The 22,359-nt window shown below is 40.2% G+C and overlaps 3 long non-coding RNA genes across 5 annotated transcripts in view; 2 read left to right on the top strand and 1 right to left on the bottom strand.

Annotated features, from left to right (window-relative positions):
- Positions 1–7,324, top strand: part of LOC118222994 — a 30,087-nt gene extending 22,763 nt beyond the window's left edge. The window contains exon 5 of the long non-coding RNA XR_004764372.1: positions 1–7,324. This exon is cut by the window's left edge and continues 5,248 nt beyond it. This is a non-coding gene — a long non-coding RNA (uncharacterized LOC118222994).
- A 391-nt stretch (positions 7,325–7,715) lies between these two features.
- Positions 7,716–22,359, bottom strand: part of LOC118222995 — a 47,291-nt gene continuing 32,647 nt past the window's right edge. Inside the window, exons 3-5 of one of the 3 annotated variants that reach the window (XR_004764375.1) lie at positions 15,593–15,693; positions 10,520–13,092; positions 7,716–8,284 (exon numbers count right to left, since the gene is read on the bottom strand). This is a non-coding gene — a long non-coding RNA (uncharacterized LOC118222995). Of the gene's footprint in view, positions 8,285–10,519; positions 13,093–15,592; positions 15,972–22,359 lie in introns of those variants that run through there. The other 2 variants (XR_004764373.1, XR_004764374.1) reach the window with 2 other exon arrangements.
- On the top strand, positions 9,577–12,524 carry LOC118222996. The gene is made up of 2 exons (XR_004764376.1): positions 9,577–9,975; positions 11,316–12,524. It is a non-coding gene; the product is annotated as an uncharacterized LOC118222996 (long non-coding RNA).

Raw genomic sequence — 22,359 nt, 5'->3', positions numbered from 1 at the left:
ATCTTTGGTCCTCATTATAATTATTATTTTAACTTAGTAAAGTTGGCTTGAAAGAAACAGTCACATATCCCAAGATGTCAAACGTTTTACCATAGCAAATGCAAAAATGTCAAAATTGTGTATGATTGATCAATTTCCCTGCTCAAAGACAAATATATTTCTATAATTAGTCAGGCGTAATTACACGCATCTATTAGACATGATTTGTGTTAGTTTTACATGCACCTTCAAACAAACGTTCAACGCCGAAGCAAGTATAAATTTAAAATAAAGATAGGCAGTCAGTAGTCGACACAGTAAAATTATCAGTGTTAAATTAGCTCTCATACAGTACGGATAGTCCCTAATGGACCCTTATGTACTCAGAGTTGACACTGGACATCTTTTCTTTTTTTCGGAACTGTTCATCCCTGAACATCTAATAGGGAATTGCGTGAGACATCTATGTGCAATTAACGATATGCCTGTACCTTGATATAGTTCTTAAATATTCTGTTCTTCTCGCGTACACGTGAAGGGGTTAAGAGTGTACAATGGACGTGATAAAATCTCCTGAAGTGTCCTCTATACGTCGTCCCGAAAGGCCCCTTTTTCTACATGACCACGATGCACCACTTCAGCATTTATGTTCTGAGAAAAAGGAACCTGGCCTTTTTCCTCTATCCCGTGTAAACACGGCCCTGTGCATTGTGTGAATTACTTGGATTAACTCCCCTTTGTTGCCAGAACACTGGACTCTCAATTTACACAAGAGGGCCTGATTCAATCCTGGCGCAAAACGGTTTGGCCTTTTTCTTTCAATGGCGAATTTCAGGAAGTGCTATTTCTTTCAGCACTCAACATTTCTTCGCGATTCCATTTTAAACTAAATTAGAACATGTGGCTGGATATAACTGATGAACATGGCATTCATTTATGTTTTTTTTTTTTTCATTGAAAGTTGTGGCCAATCCGCTTTGCACGGGGAAAGCATCTGAACTAAAATGGTTTTGTTCTGTCATGCATTCTCCTTGACTGTTACTTTAAAAAATCATTTTAATTAGCTTGTACTCCCACGTTACAAAAAGAACACAGTCAGCGTGTGTCTATTTTACCATTTAACTACAATAATAAATCTAATAAACATATTTTGCGTTTGCTTGCGGATTAAACGTGTTTTATTATTTTATTGAAGGTTCTGTTTCAAATTAAATGCTACAGGCCTCTTGCTACTGTTTTCATGAAATTCAAGAGGATTTAATTTTTTAATGAACCAATCAACTTAACCTAGCTTAAAACGACAAAATCTTGTTCCCGTTTATGACATTTAATTGAACAAAACATTTAAATAATACCGTCAAAGTAATATTATTTAATACGTATAAAATGGGTCATTTTTCCACAAATTGCCAGGCAAATCTCGGTTTCCTGTAGTATTCAAAACACATGCAATCATGTGGCTTTGTTTTGTTGCCTGTAGAATTCAAATAGATTAAAAGGACAAGCATTGTGCAGACATGTTACTCACGTACAGACAGTTCATCATGGACATGGGTGTCTTAAATCACAATCCCAGCCCAATAGTTGTACACGTAGCACATATCTAGATGAAGAAGCGTTCGTACGCATACTCCCACTCACTGAAAACACGGACAATAAAAAATACGTAGGCTATGTATCAGTTTAGTACACAGCGAAGCAAACATTTCATGAGCAAAAAATTCATAAGATGAGTTCGATTTATGAGTTGAAACAACAGGTGGAAAAATGTATCATTGTCTTAATAGAACTTGCCGAATTAACAAATTAATGTGTGGATGAACTCCGACGTTCCTCCGAGTTTAACACAGAACAAGTTTATCACACCGGAACCTAACGGATGTATTACAATTATGAATTCGTTTGGATTTTACATCTGAACTTAAACTTTGCTTCAGATTCAATTAAATTGTAACGTGCTTCATCCTCAAGTGCAGAATTTTTTATTCGTCAGTTTGTATGACCACCGGTTGCATTGTATTTCGTAAGAAAATGAAAATATCTTAAATTCCCACATATGTTAAAACAAAGCGCATTGGGGTTAGATTGCATCCGAATTTTATTGTTTTATCTCCATTTGCATGGTTACTGCTGCTTGTGATCCAAAAACTGGCATATTAAATTGGTTACATTTTCCGCTATGCATAGCTTTATGCTTTACCATGTAGGCTATATATGCAAGAGCTATCTGTAGGCCTAGTTTACACTACTCGTATCGACATACGAGTGTACTGCTGAGTTTATTACATGCTGCTACTGCTTTCACTAATGGCAACACCAATTCTATAGAAAGCAATTGTACCATGATGTAATAGAAATTTGCTAGTAAAAGATGGTGGCACTGAGCTCCAAGTTATATCCATAAAATAGTTTTAAATACACAGTCGATGTCTGACTTAATTTCTCAAATTATAATCAATACAGTCGCTGGCAGAAAAACGTAAGCATACACAATCTCTTAATATAATGTTTTAACTTAAACTTGTTTAATATGTCGCATTCATTCACTAGGGAAAGTTCAAATTAAGGCTAACAATTAAGAATATCATTATATTCTTCATATAGTTTCATAACGGTAACTAAAATAATGTAATTTGATTTCATGGCGTTAAATATGTTAATTTTGCAAAAGAAACGCGTGTATGATACATACCACTCGTCGTCACTGGTGTCAGTAATGAAAATATCGTATTGTTAATTCTTATATCTTATTCTTAATTACAGTAGCAATATATTTTCTTTAAATTAAGGCAAACAGTTGTAAACTGCATTTCAATTTACAGTGACATTCAGTCTGAAAGCTTTGAAAACAAAAGTGACTGTGCACACATACGACCAAGTCTTTTACAAACTTATCTTGTCGTTCTGCTTCTATTACAAATTAATGTTTCGTGTTGATCATTTCAAAAGCAATTCATAAAATGAGAATATGTTCGGCTATCTGTTGATGTTTAACTCAGTATTTTTTAATACTGGTTTTAAAACATTACCCGCCTTATACATGTTATTATTTTTAGTCGATTGGTACCTCAAAAGATGCCATTACCTACGTTTCAAATAAACAGAAGATTTTTTAAATATAATTTTAAATAATCCGTGAATTTCCCCTATGACTGAATAGAAACGTCTCATAAATGACAAGATAGTTAAAACTTAATCGTTTTATGGTATGATTTATGCTATAGCCTTCTTTGAAATCATTGGCGTAGTGCATTATTCGCTATCGGGGCAATGACTGCTTTTCACCTAGTCACCCTGAAACATTTAATTAAACATACCTGGATCCACATTTGCAAGTCTTTCACGGCACTCGGGCGTTTTCCATTTAGAAATAGCTAACAAAGTCAGTTTCTCCCACTTGTTGCGTCACTTCAAACTCACACTCTTAAACTCTGTACATCTGCAATAGCCATATTAGCCTAGTATTCTATGTTCTAAACCAAGACAATTAATAGCCTATGTTGTTTTCGATATGCTGATCTGTACAAATCGAAGAAAACGTTAAATCATTACTCAGTATTAAGGGCAAAGCGCCATGAGATTAAATTTAATAGACCCGAAACGTCCATCTTGTATAATATAATTTCTTCTTTATCACTTTTTTAACTGAGTTAAAAAATAAATTAAAAAAGTGCTCATTGCCTGTTTCACAACATTAATTGTAAGGCAGACCGTGAAATCAACGAATCGAGTGTTGGAAACAAATAAAAAATGACTAAAATCTGGCCTGCTTCACATAGACAAAATCCAATGTCATCACATTTAATCTGATCATCTGTTTATTTAATTAATTCAGGGGGGGGACAGGATACAGTAACAATTTCAGGTCAGTTAATTTCACGTTTCATGTGCGAATACGAGTGCATCTGTACGTTTTACTATTAAATCCTTGCTGGTTGAATCAGATCTCCATTTTCCACAAATTATAATAACAATATGAGTCATCATGCTTACCAGCACCACCATCATCATCATCATCATCATCGTCGTCTGAAAAGATTGAATCATTGGGTCACATTTGTTACATTTAGTTCATTTGTACATATTTACCACTTTGGCGTAGGCTACATTAGTAAATTAGTGAAGTTTTTTTCAGGACATGTATTACTTCCGATATTGACATGTGTAAACACGTTTACGACACTGATGGTTCATTAATGACACAAATAACTACAGAATAGCATGAATAAATTACAGGTTATACTGACGTCACTCCGCAAATAACCGCAAGGACGTAGATGTCACCCCGCTTCCGCGCCGAAGCCAGTTCGCTATTGGTCGTTTAAAAGGCTTCTGTTTTACTTGCAACTGCATCACTGAGTTTTGTAATAGAATAAAACTTACTTGCGACAGTTAAATAAACGTTACGCCCTCTCCATTTTGAAGATATTCCATCACTACACAATAATAACTATGACTGTGAGTTTGTTAAATAAATTACACATCTGATTGTACGAATGAAATACATTTGTTTTGGCCTAGTTTTGAAATAATATTCTGCGTGAAATGAATTTGCGGTTTCAGTGATCAGAAACTCATTTTAGAAATGTGAACATTGTGCTTACTAAACTAACACTGTTCCCGGGAAAGAAAACATTTGATAACCTCATAATATTATACTGTAGCCTGAATGTGATTTATGCTAAGAAGACTATAAGCGATCAATCTTTGTTCAGTGTTTGAGCAAAGAAATACATGAACATTAACAGGTAACATAACAGGCAAAAAATAAAACAAGTCCAAAGTCGTGTAATTTCGGAATAAAACACTTAGAAAACCTTATAAAGCTTTTGTGTTTGTAATTAACGGGGGAGACAGAATGTGATACATTAAAAAGACGAGCATGCCAAAAAAAAAAAAAACATTCGTTCGAAATGAACAAGAATGACACCAAAACTTCTATACATTATATAATCCATTATTATTCGTTAAAAATATCAACGCTTGTTGTTTTCCCAGCGCAAACATGTTTTTTTTCTGGCTACGTTCATTTCTCCTGCAGCACTTGGTTGCTTATAGCTTTCACTTGTTGCATTTATAATACCAATGCAGCGGGTGATGAAGACATCGGCAGCGGCGCTGAGTATATTCATACCTAAATGTACTGTCAATTCTGGCACTTTAGAATTTCGCCAGTAAAACGCTGTATTTTTCTCAAGTTGTAGGCCTATCGTGTTTAAAAAGCGACATTCGACATATTAAATGAGAAACAGTTCCTTACCTGAAGAACAGTGTTTTCCAATGCTTTTCACCACAAAAGGACAGGAGGATATTTTGTATGTTTTAAGGTGTGTGTGTGTGTGTGTGCCATTGTAATACAATATCCTCCACCATACAAAAACCTCCTGTGTAAATGCATATAAATATTATATTTTACAGTATTCAGGACAGTCATTTTCTAACTGAGGAAATGAAAGGAAATTACTTAAGGGGATTAATTCATAATCATCTTTTTATGCCCGAAGGAAACTTGAAAACTGCATTAATGAGATAAAGTTAGATTAATCTATTCCATAAATGTGTTAATTATGAAAAAGCCTAATTGCGATGCCTCCTTGCATGTAAACTTTTATGTTAAAAAAATGCACTTTTTTGATTGCCAGCCTAAAAGCTGGTAACAGGTTACTTTATATATGATATTAAAAAACTTATATGGTAACGCATTTCAGGTACTTTGGTGGAAAAGGAATATCAAAATACCTCTTTCTGCTAATAGCGATGAGTCCAAATAGTAAATTCATGTATACAATGACAAAAAATAGTAAATGATATCTGCCAATACATTGACTGTGTTAAATAAGCTAAAATAGCATTCTTTTGTCCCTTTACTGTATACTTCCCATTGAATTATATTTAAAAAGGTCTAACCATCGTTTTGCATCACTGCCCTGGGTTGAGATTGGTTAATTAATTGTCTTTAGATATCCGGAATCTTTATGATAGGGCAGAAGTGGCTTTGCACTGGCAGAAGGAAATGTGCAAGTGGTCTTTTTGCTTTCCCTTTCTTGTGGATATTGACCTCAAGAATCAATCTACACTGGGCTTTAATTTTAATAAAAACATCCAAGTGCTACAATTGACAGCATAAAACACTATGTTTTGCTTACCCCAATTACAATAATCACAATACTCATCAAAGTGTGCTTAGAAGGAAAATCATTTTTTTAAATCAAAGTTATTTGCCGTTATTATTAGAATGAGCTTAATCTCTTATTCCAGTTATTGTAAAATATTGTCTACATTGATCCCCACAATGAACCCACTTCAGAAGACATTTTGTACTTGGTAAAATACATAAAGTTATTGGAGTGAAGTGCTCTGGTCTAAAACATTGGGGGAATTGATTAATCCACATATCCGTGTGTGTAGGCTGGAAAACAGTGTTTGCAAAGATGTTTTCATTTGAAAGAAGCAGTGGAGAGTGGAAAAGGTGGAGAGTTTCCTTGAGAGTTTAATCCTCACAAGGAAATACTATAAATTCTAACTTTCTGGAAATGTGTTGAGATTCAAGAATAAGTGGTGCTCTTGCTGAGAGAATGTATGTTATATTCAGCAACATAACCACTCCTTAGGAGGAGGGACGGCAGGCTAGCGGGACGTAGCAGCATGCTGCAGTAGAATGGCAGTGTGTTGTTCTGGGTTAAAGCATTGCTACAGCAGCCCCATAGCAGCCACGTGTTACCTTATTTATTTGATAAAAGGTTCAGTGGTGTGATGGGACTCCACAATGTTGAGTCGGATGAATACATCAAAGTACACATTATAGCGGAGGTAGGTAACCCTGGTTCGGGAGTGCTTCCGGTGTTTTTTATCGAAATGTCCAGCTACATACCTGGATGAAGTGTTGGGCTCGGTGAACACAGGTGACATTTGTTGACGTTCTCATTTCACCATTTGCTCTGAACATTCAGGTTCAGACGTTAAACGATCTGCCAGACTGTGGGGTCAAGCTCAGACTGAATGAACGAAGACCAGAAACATTTTTCACACTCTGTTACCCACCCCAGAGCTTTGAAGGTAAGAGAATTAAGTCAGAATATGATTCATTTCAGAACATTCACACAGGGAACAATGCAGCATAATGCAATGTTGCATAATTGCAGGTCTGATTGCCAGCTGGGCATCTGTTCAGTGTCCTGTTCAAAGGCCATTTAACTGAATTGCATCAGTGATTGTCCTGCTGTTTTAACAGTTGATATGTAATAAATACATAATTGTCTGGCTTCAAGCAGCATTTGTCTTTACCGGTGACTAACCTATCACCAAAGTCGACTCACCAAACTGTGTTTGAAAAAAAAAAAAAAAACTGTATCCAGATTTGCGTAAGTCACACAGAATCAGGGTGTCAGTTAGGTCTGCATTATGATTAGAATATAGATCTGAAATCCTGGGTGGTTCTTCCACAATAATGTGAGACTACAGAAAAGAAACTGATAGCAAGTTGGGAGAATCTTTGAAATTTTATTTGAATTCTGTCCAGAGCAATGACATAATCCATAAGTTATATCAAATAAAGCATTGCATCGCAATACATAAGCAAACAGCAAAAGTATCATACACAGATCTTTTCTTTAAATTTGTGAATTTAGATGCTAGGTAATAGGTAATAAAAAATACCCTTAAACACTTGTGATCTGCTTGCTTATGTTTAGCCAGCGGGGAAGCTGTACAACACCACAAAAGCCTGAGGTCTTCAAGAACTGGGGTTTTCCGTATCTACATTGGCAGAGTCATTTGGTGGACACCATCATTCTTGAACCCTGTAAAAATAGAGAGATGAAGATAGTGTAGATGTGGGGCACAGTGCGTGTATGTGTGTGCGTGGTGGGGGTAGGGGGGGCACACGAGATTAGGATCAGAGCTGGGTGGAATAGTGCAAATTTTATGTTTGAGGGCTTGAGGTGGGTTAATGCTTAAGCTAAGTGGTGTGTCACAAAGTTTATCAACGCATTAAGGGAGTTGTATGCCAGCAAGTTTGGGAACCCCTGGATGTCCCTCAATATTTTTCCAGCTGCAGTAGGCTACTCCTCTGTTTAGCTTCTCGCCTACTTGGCTCCAATCTCAGAATCTACCGGTATCCTCACGTTCTTAAAATGACGTCCCCGAGTTGGGCCTGAACGATCCATGTTGTCTCTGGCCCATTAGCGGAGTTTAACCTCTGCATTGAATGAGCCCCATCGCCACGTGTGCCAGGCCCTCTCCTCCTCCTGCACGTGAACGTTTCACTTCATTCTTCTTCTTCTTTAAACTCCCCTTCACTTTTGTCCTAAGAGGGCAATTAAGGAAACAAACGTTTTCCCCAGATTAGCCGACTGCCAGCTTTGCATACTAATGCCATGCCAAGTGGTTACAAATAGCATGCGCTCTAATTACAGACACTGTTTTCAATCAGATCGCCCTATTTCCCCGGATGAGACTCCTCTGGCTGAAGAGAGACGGAGGAAGAGGAAAAAAAATCATTCCGACTGAAGCGCGACTCACAATCGTCGCCGTTGCCCGTGCGCTTCCGAACGCGCTCATCTGTCCCCGCGCGTTCGGATGCGAGCGTGGTGGTTCTCATCACAGCTGCCCTTCACAACACGGGAAATTGATTCCGCGCCGAAGCTCACAGAGTGTTTAGCACCGCAATTATCCCCCTCCCAGACTGCCTTCATTAATGCAAAACATGCATGTAGCACGGCATCACCGAACGGCTGCGTATGAAATGTTGCCTTTGGCCACGCGATTTCATTTAGCAGCGCGGCTGCGACGATTGTCTCAGTAGATCGCCGCTACGTTCAATATTTCGTCAAGGAACCGTTACGCAGACGGGCCACGTGGAAGCCAAGGAATACGAAATAGCATTATGGGACATAGCAATTACATGCTTTATTTCACTTGAAAGGGGGGGTAAACATTTGTGGTGGCTCAGGCATCAGACACACTTCAGCACCAGTTGGAGCTGTTTTTTTGCCATACATTAAAATGGGCATGTATGATAGCCATCACTGTTTACAGTTAACAATGTTTTTTTGTTGTATATTGTATGGTTTGGACTGCAAGATAAAATATAGCTTAATGTGAAGTGTAGTCTTAATTTGTATGACAGCTAATTAGGCAAAGATCTCCGAAAGAATCTCCAATATAAAAGGCATAAATGACTGTTCCCTGAAAAAAAAGAAGATCGGTGATTATGATTTGGCATATATTTCTTTCTCCCTGGAGTCCAACATTAACCTTCCACTTTTGTGGAAAAGCCAAAAAAGTTTGGGAAAAATAAACCTCCAGCTGGACATGCCAGACACACATCAGGTCAGTGACCTTTTCAAGGTCCCTGTACCATGGCCCGGGTTTTTGTTAATTCATAGCACCATCCGGGGTGTCTGTTAAGAGAAAACCCCAGTTAAAAGTAAAAAAGATATCTGCGGCTAAATTTAATTGCAACCCGTCACCTGGGGGGAGGGTGGTTGTCTCTGGGTGAGCAGTCCACGGTGGGCACACAGGTGCCCAGAGGCAGTGGGTCCGAACATTTCAGCAGATCGATCCCGGGGCGGGGGGGGGGGGGGGGGGGGGGGGGTCAGTGGGGGTCATTTCACGGGACGCTGACACCGGGGCCCATTTGGGTGATCCACCCTAACCTTTGCCTGATGAAGCCGTCGGAGCTGGTCGATTGCACTGATCGGACAGCCTCCTGCATCCTGCCCTTTCTTTCAAAGAGGTGGCAAAAATACCGCGGGAGACGCGTCGCGGGGCTATCGACCCTCCGCCCTGCCTGGGGCCCGCTGCCACGCTGGCAGCCCCGCGGACAGCAGACTGGCCTTCCGCCAAAAAGACACTCAGTTTAACACCGAGACAAAAACCGCAACCCAACCTGTACACCAGCCTACGAGGCCAAGCAGCTTCCATAAATGTCTGTCTAATTTGCTTATATTTCAGTTGTACCGAAACGAAATGTTGGAGTATCAAAGCCATTCAGAGGTAAGCGTGTGTAATTTCCCTATTTTCCCTATCTGCATGCGCATCAGGGTTATTTGTAATCTTATCATAACATTTAGTGTGATTAATTTATTAACGCACTGGTGTGAATTTGAGGTTGCGACCGTGATATGCGAGCGCAGTGCCACGTGCACAAGCTTGAACGCTGATGTGCCCTTGAGCCACGTTTAATTTGCTCCGGTAAATAAATGTGAAAATACAAATGACCTGTGGACTCAACAGCGTGTGTTAAATGCACTGCCCCGGACACGTGCACCTGTTAAGACTCGTAATAATAATGAGAGGGAAAAAAACATGTCACTGCACACTCCACACACTCCACACAAAGGGAACTGAATTTTGCACAGAACGTTCTGTTCATCAACAGTGACCCGATGGGCAATACGTCCGCAGTGACCATTTTGCCATTTGCTCAGATTTCCAGATGAGCCATTCATTAATGTGCCCATAGAAAAGCAGACGGCAAAGAGTGGCTCTCTCTATCCGGCAAAGCACGCATCACACACACACACACACACACACACACCTGTCATGTGACAGAACTTGGTAACGGAGTTTGGCGAGGGAGAGGGAATGTCACCACCGTGGTATTCTGCGCCTCAGCGACGTCGCACAAGCCCACTATCACCATCCACGCAGGTGCTCACAACACTAAACTCTCCCAACTCTGCCGGGCTCCAACGCGTTTCACACCAGCCAATGCCAGGTCAAGCAGTCAGGAGCCATCTCCAATGTTTCGCGCGTCTGTTTTCACAGCAGAGAGGGGGGGAAAAAGAAGAAGAAGAAAAAGAAAGAAAGAAAAAAAAATCCCCGCGCCACTAAGAGGTCTCCGCAAACACGGATGAACGTCCAAAAATTTCATCTTTGCACTTCTTTAATTTGTCATGAGATAACTTTGTGTTGTATAAACAGAGACGCGCACGCACAACAGAGCGGGCGCTCGCGGAGCCGGGAGCCGCTCGTCAGGAGCAGCGGCGCATGCCATTGGGAGCGAAACTAATTGAAAGCTCCTTATGTTTCTCCTCCTCCGATGCGAACGGAATCGGCGGCCTTCTCAGTCATGCCTTGGCCCTGTGTTTACTCAACGAGATTTTACACTCCGGCGCCACCCTGGGTCCTTTTCCCCATTCTTTCGGGAGGCTTTTTTTTTCGACAATCGTCCCCTCCCTGTCTATCAATCTCCGAAACCCCTTACCCCCGTGGGCTAATAAACCTGTAAATGGATCCAGACACACCAAAAAAAAAAGAGAGAGGAGGGAAAAAAAAGGATTTATATGTGTAGATACATTATGGAGTGATGACAGCAGTTTTTCTTCCCCTAGTTGGTCATAGATGAGTGGAAAGTGCCAGGGGCCCTACAGACCGAGCGAATTGGTGATGGAGGCGCACTTGTGAGCCTCTTGCTTGGATTTGTTGGAATGTGAGAGAGGAGGATTTTAGCACCATGTGAACATCGCTGGAGCTGCAGACTTCGCGCCATCTGTCTCCCCCTCCGTCTGTTCCTTGCCAAATTCATCAGACCTTTCCCCCTCCTCCCCCCCTTCTCTCTCTCTCTCTCCTTCCCTTTTTATTCTTCTTCACATTTGTTGGGGATATATTGGGAGGGGGGATGTTCTCTGAGTGGATTTTAAGACGATATTTCATAAAAATGAACAGGGAGCTTTCTGGGAAGTTACAAATCTGAGTAATACCTACTTACAATAAAATTGTCACATAATTAAAAATGTCATCAAATAAGATCAAAATAAACAAATAAGTAAAATAGATGGTATTTATGAATAAATAATTGGAAATTGGATACTTGCAAATACAGCAGCATTTTGGTTGGCGCGAGAGTGGTCTTTAATACACTGTATGTGGTCCCGACACTGCAAATGTACACACCTGCAAAATAAAAACTGTTAAAACAACGCTGTCGCAATGTTAGAGAAACACAGTGAAAAGACGCATACGCCCCATTTTTGTCAAGAACATTTACTTGAATGATTGAATGTTACTGTTTTCAGTGCCTTTACAGACGTAATGACTTTACTTCTTCAGTACTTCATAGGAACATCTTCACCAAAATGACAACTGATCAATGGCAGTGATGTCAATATTGATGTCAAATACTGTTGCATTTGAATAGAACTGACAGCCCTGGTATACGTGAAAATAACTCTTTTCCCCAATAATTACCATCTCCTTTTATCACTTTGCTGAATCATAAATAAAAAATCTTTGCAAATACAAAGGTTTGATTCAAACAGGCACTGAGCCTTCTAGCTTTACTTGCCACATATTTTCTTAACATTGTGTTGACTGGGCAATCATCATAACAGTCCTTTTTCACTGTCATACACAACCAATTTAAATTTTACAAATGTAAGGTCACAGGTTTATAGAGTCATTGTTAGAGCAGGTTGTACATTTTCATCTGCTCAACTCACAAAAGCTCTAAAATATCCATGCACTATTTGTCTAAATGTCTGTAGCTTTAACCATTAATCCAAAAATAAAAGTCTTACCGTGAACTCGATCTTCACACCCAATGTTTTGCATTCTGTCTTTAATTCTTTTCACAAATATTTATTGCCCTGAACAAAGGTGGAGAGGGGAGAAGGAAAAAAAATGTTGTCAAAAGTCTGTTTCCTTGTTTTATTTTTTTTTTAAACAAAATGATAAATAAAACAAAATGAAACTTCCTGAAGTGCATCTGCGACCAGGCAGTGGTCTGGTGTGGTTAACCTCTGACCCCCACCATGGGGGCACGAGAGATCACACATTGGCTGTTTTCCTGCGCAGTGCCCATGGTCTGCCCAGGGGAGCGGGCCGGGGGAGAGGGGGAAGTGGAGCGGGCAGGGGGCCGGCCCCATGACCCCAGCCCAGCTCCAGGTGGCCTGGGCACAGACCGGGGGCCTTTGATGCTGACCCTGGTCATTCTGCTCAGATGGACTGGGTCCATTGATCCCACTGAAGATCTGAGGGCGCAGAGCTCGGTGCCCCCTGCACGGCTGCGGACGAACCCGGGCCGGGCACGTCGGACGCACGCTCGCGCCCCGTGCGGTAAGGGAGTCTCCATATAACCCGGCGACAGTCAGCAGCGTCACGGCAACAGAGCTGGGTCAAAATAAAGAATCACATTACCTTATTTTGAAATGCTTTGACCCTTGACCCTGCGTTCACAGCGAGCAACTCGGTTGATTGGTCGCTCAAGAGAATTAGGCTGAGGGAGGAGTAAGGAAAAACCAACATAAAGTGTCATGGTAGAGTGCTGGACCACCACAAGCGACCAGAACAGCTTCAATGCACCTTGGTATAGATTCTATTAGACTCTGGAACACTACTGAAGGGATGAAACACCATTCTTCCAAAAGATATTCCCTCATTTGATGTTTTGATGATGGTGGTAGAGAGTGCTGTCTAACACATTGGTCCAAAATCTCTCATAGGTGTTCAATTGGTTTTGAGATTATCTGACTGCGAAGGCCATAGCATATGATTTACATCATTTTCATACCTATCAATCCATTCAGTGACCCCTCGTGCCCTGTGGATGGGTGCATTGTCATCCTGGAAGAGACCACGCCCATCAAGCCCGTTAGAAATGTTTCATCATAGCATAAAGGTGATCACTCAGAATAAGTATTGATTTGCAGTGACCCTTCCCTCTAAGGGGACAAGTGGACCCAAACGATTACAGGAAAATGCCCCCCACAGCATAACACAGTCACTGGACCCCCTCATCCCCTCATCTGACCATATCACTTTTTTCCACATCTACATAGACCGGTACCTATGGTTTTGGCATCACTGAACTCTCAAATGTGCATTCATTTTTGTCATGAGGGGTTTACGCACTGTAACCCCAACTATGATATCACTCTCGAATGTGCCAAAGTACACAATCATGTGATCAATCACCCTTGTATCCAATAAGGCTTAAATGCATGTAAACAACACCTGAACTGGAAACAGAGTGATGCTGTTTTTGCCAAGTCACCATCCTGGTAATTACACCGGGACAGGTCTGGCCTTTTTTCCTGTGTCATGAGGTGAGTCAGAACCGGGTAATTGACTTCCGGCCACTGGTCAACCGAAACAACTGTAATTCTGCAGGTTACTGAAAACATGAAAAATATATGTATATTTCACCAATATTCAGAACCTATTTCTCTTCCTGTAAGGTACTTTGGTTACATGACATGTTTTGTTGAAACTTCCCAGGTACGTTTTAGAATTTTATCAGCATCTAAAGGGTTAAGTTACTTCAAATATGCAGTATATTTGACTTGGGCAGAGGCCTATGTGCCTTGTGGGAGTAAGTATAAAAAGTGCTCAAATTTCCACGTGGTGAAACCAAAATGTACAAAATTACCCTTTTAATAAAAGTTGAGAATCTGCACTTCAACCATCTGTGAATTATTTGATTACAAATCTAAAATTGTGAATTAGAGGGTCAAATCAAGAGAAATATACATCTTTGCCTCAAACATAATTAACATGGTAGTGTGATTCTAAAAAAGCTTTTCCTTTTTTCCCTTTTAAATGAAAAGAACCCAACATATTAATATTTCAAACTCCCAAAAACAATTTCATCCACTTAAATGGGACAGCCTTTTTTTGGATACGATATTGCTCATTACCACCATTAACAATAAAATGAGGCGCTGGAATTATGCATGGGAGTAATGAGTAAAGCACACCAGTGCCATAGCTAATATGGGCAAGACACAGGGGACAGGGGATGGGGGGGGGGGGATATTTGGTCCAATCCCAGCACCTTCTGTTTCTAAAATGCTCAGTGGGCACATGCACAGGAAGCAGACAGGAGAGATCAAATCCAAATCGGGTTTGGATATAAAAACTGAAGAGGGAACTGCAATAAATAATTTAAATGCAAAGAAGTCTTTAGTCTTTATTTACACTTCTTTCAACTCTGTGGTCTTTTAAGTTTTTAAATTATTATTTTTTACCACTGTTGTCCAACAAGTTTCCTTGTTCTTCCTCTCGACGTCCTCAAACGGTCTTTGTGGGGTGAGAGTGTAGCATAATGGTCAGTCAAATGGGCTTGTAACACATACTGTAGGTTGTGGGTTTAATTCTCAGCTGGGGTGCTGCCATTGCGTACGCTTGAACAAGGTACTTAACCTGAATTGCTTCAGGAAATATCAAGCTCTATGAATGGATTGCATATAAAATGTTAAAAAAAATTTTTTATCATTTTAATTAGAATACATATAAGTAATATGAGTAAATGTCTTATCTCTGCATAAGAGCATGTGCTAAATACTAAGATGTAATGTATCTCCCCCAACAACATGTCACAGACATGTAGACTAAAAGAGAGGAATTATAAACTGGAAGGGGAGGATGGTAATCGCCCCTGCAAGGAGGCAGTGTTGTTGTGATTATTAATAAAGCATTAGAAAAGCAAATAGATCAATGCACACAGGAGCCATGCTATCACACGTGAAAGCAACGTACAGCGGCTTAATGTCTCCTAAGGGGAGTCATGGCGGCGGCGTTTTGATATGAAATGCATTGTGTGGAGAATGGATTTGCATGAGGGTCAGGTGGAAGCACGGGCAAGAGCGCAGACCATAATGCGAAACCTGACCTGGTGAGCTGTTCAAAGCCTCAGCGCTCAGTAGGGATACTCAGAGCTTACTGATATGGGACCGGCATCAGCAAACAACAAATGTGTACCCAGAATGCATCCTGCAATTAAAATAAATAAATAAATAAATTAAAATACACAAAGCTTACTTAATTTTTTTCCTGGAAACATCCAGAGACAGCAGCCTTCACCGGGCTGCGCATATTGGAACAGGTGGCGCAGAAGTATGCCTATACCCAATGAATTCCAGTCTCTAATGAACCACATTGCGGCTTGTTCCTTTAACAGTTGGAGATTAGCTTCATATCAGAAATCTCTCGTTGCCTCTCGCCGTCTGGTCGTCATCCTCATATACGCACACCTTCCCCCCCGCCCCCCCAATCCCACCCCCCCCGCTTTTCATTTCCCTCCCTGTAAATGACAGTCCTTTGCCCACCTCTGTCTCATTATTACTTATTACCTTTTTTAATAAACTAACGGCGTTGGCTTTTTGGCTGCCTGGCCTTCGGGGAACGTGACACTGAAGAGTCACAGTCACTCTGCTGTGGAACGGAGAGCAGGTGGAAGACGACGGGGTGCATTGTGGGGTGGAGGGGCGGGGGGGGGCGGAGGGTTGGGGGCGGGGGGAGGAGGGGGCCGTGATGTGCAGTAAAACGGCCTGTGCATCAGGCTGGGACTTCACTTCCAAGTTCCGGAGATGAATATTAACAAGGACGGGAGGGATGGAGGGATTAGTGGGATGAGGGCGAAAAGCATGGAAAAAGAGGAGGTAAAGCAAGAGGAACAAACTTATGTAGGAGGTGGGAATGTCAGTTTTCCAGTGGGATAGAAGTGCCTTTGATTTTTCTTCTTTTTTTTCCCCGAGACCAAAACGCACTCCCACCTTTCCTCTCGCAAATAACAAGCCATTCTACAGAAGGGCTGGGGGTGGGGATTCTGTTCCACGTTTCTGCGAATGACACCCTCGATGGTCTTGAAATGGCGGGGTCCCTGAACAGATTTCTCCGTTTTAAAAATAAAACACGCAGCACCAATCACAAAGACAGACATTTTAGAAGCCTACTTTGAACCCCAATGAGAGCACTTCAGGAATGTCACCTCACCCCCTCTCCTTCTGTACCATAATCGTGTTGTTGTTGTTGTTATTTTCCAAATTAACACAGATTACATGTGTGTTTGTGCAGAACATTATCAACATGCTCACTGTTCATTTTATACGGAAGGTATGGAGATCACTTCATCTTACATTGCCAAGCAATAATTTCAGTTAACTTTATATAACTTCTATATGTCAATTGACAAAAAATATATATGAAAAATCAACCCAGTAATTATAACGCTATAAATATTACACACAACTATCTTAATCTTCCTCATTCTTTTTGCACAATGTTCACCTTGGCATACTACCATATATATTCACTTATCTTATGTTTACGCAGCACATATCCATACTAGCATATCAGCATAGAAAAATATTTATATTAAAAGCACATATCAAACAAAGAATAGCCTTTCCGTGCTTCATCGTGTTTGGAAAAGTACTGTTGATTTATGATCCATAGAATCAATGACTAATAACAGGAAGGTTCCCCACTGCTCTCCACTATAAAGTCATGCTGATGTAAAATTTATATATAATAATTTTACTTATGTAAATGACGGAAGTGCGTAGGTTATACATTACAGATGAAATACCATGTATTTACATGAGATAGAACACCACATTCCTCTTGATTTTATTATCTACTTATCTTACTTTTGAGACTTAAGCCTTCATTCACTAACATGCAGCACAAAAAATGCATTATTAAAAATATCCCAATTTTTGCATAACTGAGTTCTACACAATTGAACTGCTTACTTCTCAGCATTAAGAAAATGTGTACTACTAGTTTAAATAAATAAAAAACTACATTCAAATACACAGGCCTATTTTTAGGACAGTGTCAGTACAGCAGCAATAGATACAAATGCATGGCTTGTATAACTTACAAAAGGCAACCAGTTACACAGGCAGTCCAGTGCAATGTAAAACAGGAGGTACCATGGCATTTTTACATGGCTGCAATCAGAAAAAAATAGCTAAATAAATGTGGTTCTGTTCATTCCATTCCTGATCAAATTTAGGATCTGGAATAAAATGGCAGCACACAGTCCAAGGTTTTTACTCCTGTTATATCCTATACACACAGTCAGGAAAGGCATTTTCCTCAGAGGGATTGAACCAAAAGTGGTGAAGCTCTGTGAGCATTAAACTTCAAAAATGTTTTTTGTGTTTTTGCCTTGATTTCTGTTGAATTGAAAACAGGAGGGCTTAGGAGTCTAACTCCATCAAAAAACACAAAGTTTTACATCGGTGGACTGGACCCCCCGCCCACCCCCCACCCCCCCCCCCGCCTCCCCCCCCACAGCTCCAATGCACAGTGGGAAAATACCATAACCATGATTATTGTGTTTGGTAGAATGTTTTGCACATGCTCACTGTTAACATCCTCACAAAAACATTTCAGAATGTAATATTGCGTTAACTCTCCTGTTTCTACAGAGTGACAAGAATGTAAAACTTTCTCAAAGGTGCAACCTTTAAACAAACCATTTTGCCACAGTTGATTTACAGGCATGTAGACTCTTGGGACACATGAAGATTCAATGGTTCCAAACCTATTTTTGGGGGGGGAAACTGAAAGAAAAATGGCAGTAGTGCTCACTCAGCTATTTTCCCAGTCCAAGATCAAAGGAGCCGCCTGACCAGCCGCTCCGCGGGAAACTCGAAATGTGCGCTGCCTTTGTTTGTAGTTGCTAGGAGACCTGCAGACGGCTGAAAGTGTTTGCAGCAGGCAAGGAGATCAAAAACATTTTCAATATAAATTTTTAAGACCGCAGTACATTTGAGCCCTACCCTTGCAATTTACTGAAGGCATTCTTTAAAAAGACCCACAAATAATTATTATCTTTTGATTTACCATCATTGGTCATGGGTGGGTTGGAAAATGAGGTTGATTATCGTAGGCATGGAAAGGTGGATATAAGGTCTACCAAAGTAAACTGAGAGTTACTTCAAATGCCCGGACAATCCAACCGGTTCATGGAGAATAATCTTGCACTGCAAATAACCAAAGGCTACAAGGCTGCATATATTTATATTTATGGGTTGCTTCTGAAGGCACACTGCATGCTCATTCTGAATTTAAAGTAGCAGGAAAGATGTGAAAAATAAGGCACACCATATACCATATTCAGATTCATCTTTCGATATTTAACCATCTAGGACTATAACAAAACCTATATGTGTTCATCAAATAAATACACGAACAGTAACCTAGTTTCACTATTGGACGCAGATAAATGCAAAGCTTGTACATGTTTTTCGGTGCAGGTAAAGTTTCTTTTTTTCATTTGTTTTGCAGATAGTAGCTTACCACAGAAAACAAGAAACACCTGTGAGTCAAATTTAAAGAAAGAGTTCAATCGAGGAGCAGGTATCTGGGTCTAATACCCAACTTTTGGGATTGTGTTGTCCAAGTGCCTATGTCAAAGCATCACAAATTAGAAAAACACATTACAAAGGGGAACTTTTTTCAAACTAAGTACCATGTTTGGCTGAAACACAAATTAAACATGCAGCTCATTCTGAAACGTTATATAGATTAGCAAAACAGGGAATATCGTTCCTTTTGGGTGTCTATTTTGGTATCAAAACAAATCTAGCCAATTGATCACATAATATTTTCTTTTTTTGGATGCTGTAACATTAGCTATTTTCAATTTAGAGTACCCTATATACTTTATTCTACCCCAATGTTCGGAAACGATCAAACATAACACCAGCCCATCCGTCGTAGGCCTACGTCAATATGTTAAAACACACAGATCTACATAACACCAAACCATTAAAATTATTTCACGTCAGTAACAATGATTATTGATGTTTTAATGCACTCCCTGCAGCTCCAAGATGCAACAGAAACAAGTAACTGCAATATTCACAAATATAGCCATGACACGAAATATATGACAGCGACAAAACGGTCAAAACAGAAGAACAAATCGGCTGACGTTAAAAATATATATTTAAAAAACACGAAGAAATGTAATTTAATTGAAATGGCCGCCCTCGCATTAGCAAAAAAAAAAAAAAAAAAAAAGGCCTGGACCGGATTGTCCACAGATGACAGACGGGGTCACCGCAATGATGAAAGAAGCATGTTCTTAATTCTTTATTCCGACTGCGTTGGACTATTGTTGCATTAGGGGCTACTGCAATGACCCGTTGGAAACGTCGCATTGGAGTTGGGGAATAATTATGCCGGTGGAACCATTTAAAACTAGTTTTTAAAGCCTTCGGTCGTTTATTTGGTGCACTTAATACGGATGAAACGCGTTAATACGGGTACCCTATTGTTCCACATACACAATGCAACAACCTATGGGCATACTGGCATTGCCTCTCCACACTGTAAAACGTAAGTAAAAGTTTTAGGCATCGGTTTCCTCAGATCATTAAACTCAACTTTTTTGTTTTCCAGTTCAGTGAACTATGCCGTTTTATGCATTTATTCGTACAATTTGGCATAGTTTGCAACAGTTGTCTCCCCAGTGTGTCGCAGATTCATGGTAATAAAAGAAGAAAAAAGCCTACATAACCTCCACTCGCAATTTGAAAGATAAATTGTATAGAATTACCCCCAGTCTGGCTTTTCCATACCTCAACCTCATCCTCATGTCAACATGCGTTGTCGATGAATGAACTTAGTTGATATATTAAATAGTATGGGGTTTAGTTTGACTTAATAATAAAAAATAACAATTGTGGTAGCCAAGACAGTGACCTATATGTCTGGAACGATTAAGATTAGAATCGTGCTGAGTCTGCCTCAAAATCCCCAGCCAACTGGCACAGTCCAATCGTATTCTCCGAGCCCTCCGTCTGCTGTGGTGACAATGGCAAGCAGATACCGCATGGCGCGCGCGGACTGGAGAAAATACATGCGCGCCAAAGGATTTCTGTAACTTCCAGGCAAATATCACGCGACTCCTCCTGGAAATGGATGGTTAATGAAACAAACCCCGTTCCTCTGGAGGGCAAACATTGAGCCACGTTTATTTATATATTTTTTCCAAGAGTGTTTATTTTACCCTCCCGTCAAGCCATTGCTGGACGAGGAGAGGCTGTGTTTATATAAATACATTAACCTTGTCAGTTATGTAGGGTAGTAGGCTATACACGATAACGAATTTTGTAATTGGTTTGTAATTTGATAGCTTTTAAATTGATTAACAGTATGTGTATTTGTCGTTGATCCACTCATTATTTATTTTGGGTGGCACTAAGCTATGTCTTCATAAAGAACAGACAGGCTATGCGGCACAGATAGCGAGACCAAATAAATAAATAACTAAACAAATAAATAGCAATATGGGAACTGCTACTCCACGCGAAGCCGTGTTACCGCCACAGATATCCGCATATTGCAAAAAGCATATACATGTTCCAATCGAATCAGATTTTGCATGCCGGTCGCAACTTCAACATGTTCCCCTTTTGGTTTTTAATTTTGTTCTCCCTCGGTAGAGATTAGAGAAGCATCTCTGCTTCCTCAGTCACAGGGATCCTCCCCTGCGTGACATCACTAGGAGCGTACTATAGTGGTACCGCTTTTAACGCGCACACAGCAGTCGTCTGATCAGTTTCTGATCAGCCTCTACAAATCGTGCGCAGTATCTGAGGTGTCTACTTTGTAGAAGGATTTCTTCGTGAAGCGCAAGAGGGATTCTCGTGAGGGAACGGTGTTTTTCTGTGCTTCAGTGATAGAGTCCCGAGCAGAATAGCGTTTGGCTGATTATGTAGAGTGGTGTTTGGTTAATGTAGGAGAACTTTACTAGGTTTATCTCAGTGCAAACATATACGTCACATGAAATATTTAAACAATTGCTCCGGGTGATACAACATCATTAGGCTAAAAACGAAAACACATCTGTCGTATTACTACACAACCATACAGCTCACGTGCAAAGTACCGCGGTTTTAAAAAAGAACAGAAAGAAAAAGATCAAAGCGACTTGAAAGTAATTTGCTTTAGGTAGCGCTGCAAGAACATGCTCCGTTGCTTGTTGTGGCGTAGGCTAGGCTACAGAGACGCAGTGTCGAGCCTTCGGTGATAGAGGTAATAAAATAATAATAAAATATATGAACATTGGAACGCACAGATTTTGGAGCTGTCAAACAGTTCTATGCAAATTGCACCTCAGTATTTCCATCGATAACTAAGTGATTAGTTTGGCCGGTAGACTTAGTAGCGTGTGCTAGCTATAGTCTGCATTGTTTACAGTATGTCTGCCACTTTTAAACGGCCCGCTTGAACAATATTTGGATCAGACAAAAATAGCGAGCGCGCAGTTGGTGACGTAGAACACATTGCAGCTACATGTAGCTAAATAATGAAATGAATGGTCCGTTAATGCACTGGGAGCGGTAGAACCCAATCACCTATTTGTTAGTTTTTAATTTCTAATCATTTAGCTTATCGTGACAATTAGAAAAAAAGAACAAATTGCGCTATAAACGTGTGTTTACCGGGTGTGCTGGAGTTCGTGCTCTTCATATAAAGAACAAAATGTACCTGTGACGCTGAAGTGGAGGCAGAAGAAAATGTGATTGATGCTGTCAAGCCGCCTATGACACCCCAGCATGTCACTGGGGAATTGATGTATGGCATTTTCAAAAATATAAAATGTTTGTATACATCTCCGAGGCATTTTATCAA

This window comes from Anguilla anguilla, chromosome 3 (assembly GCF_013347855.1).
Source record: "Anguilla anguilla isolate fAngAng1 chromosome 3, fAngAng1.pri, whole genome shotgun sequence".
Taxonomy (NCBI): domain Eukaryota; kingdom Metazoa; phylum Chordata; class Actinopteri; order Anguilliformes; family Anguillidae; genus Anguilla; species Anguilla anguilla.
Note: the sequence above shows the minus strand (reverse complement) of the source record. Positions and strands in the feature narration are given on the sequence as shown.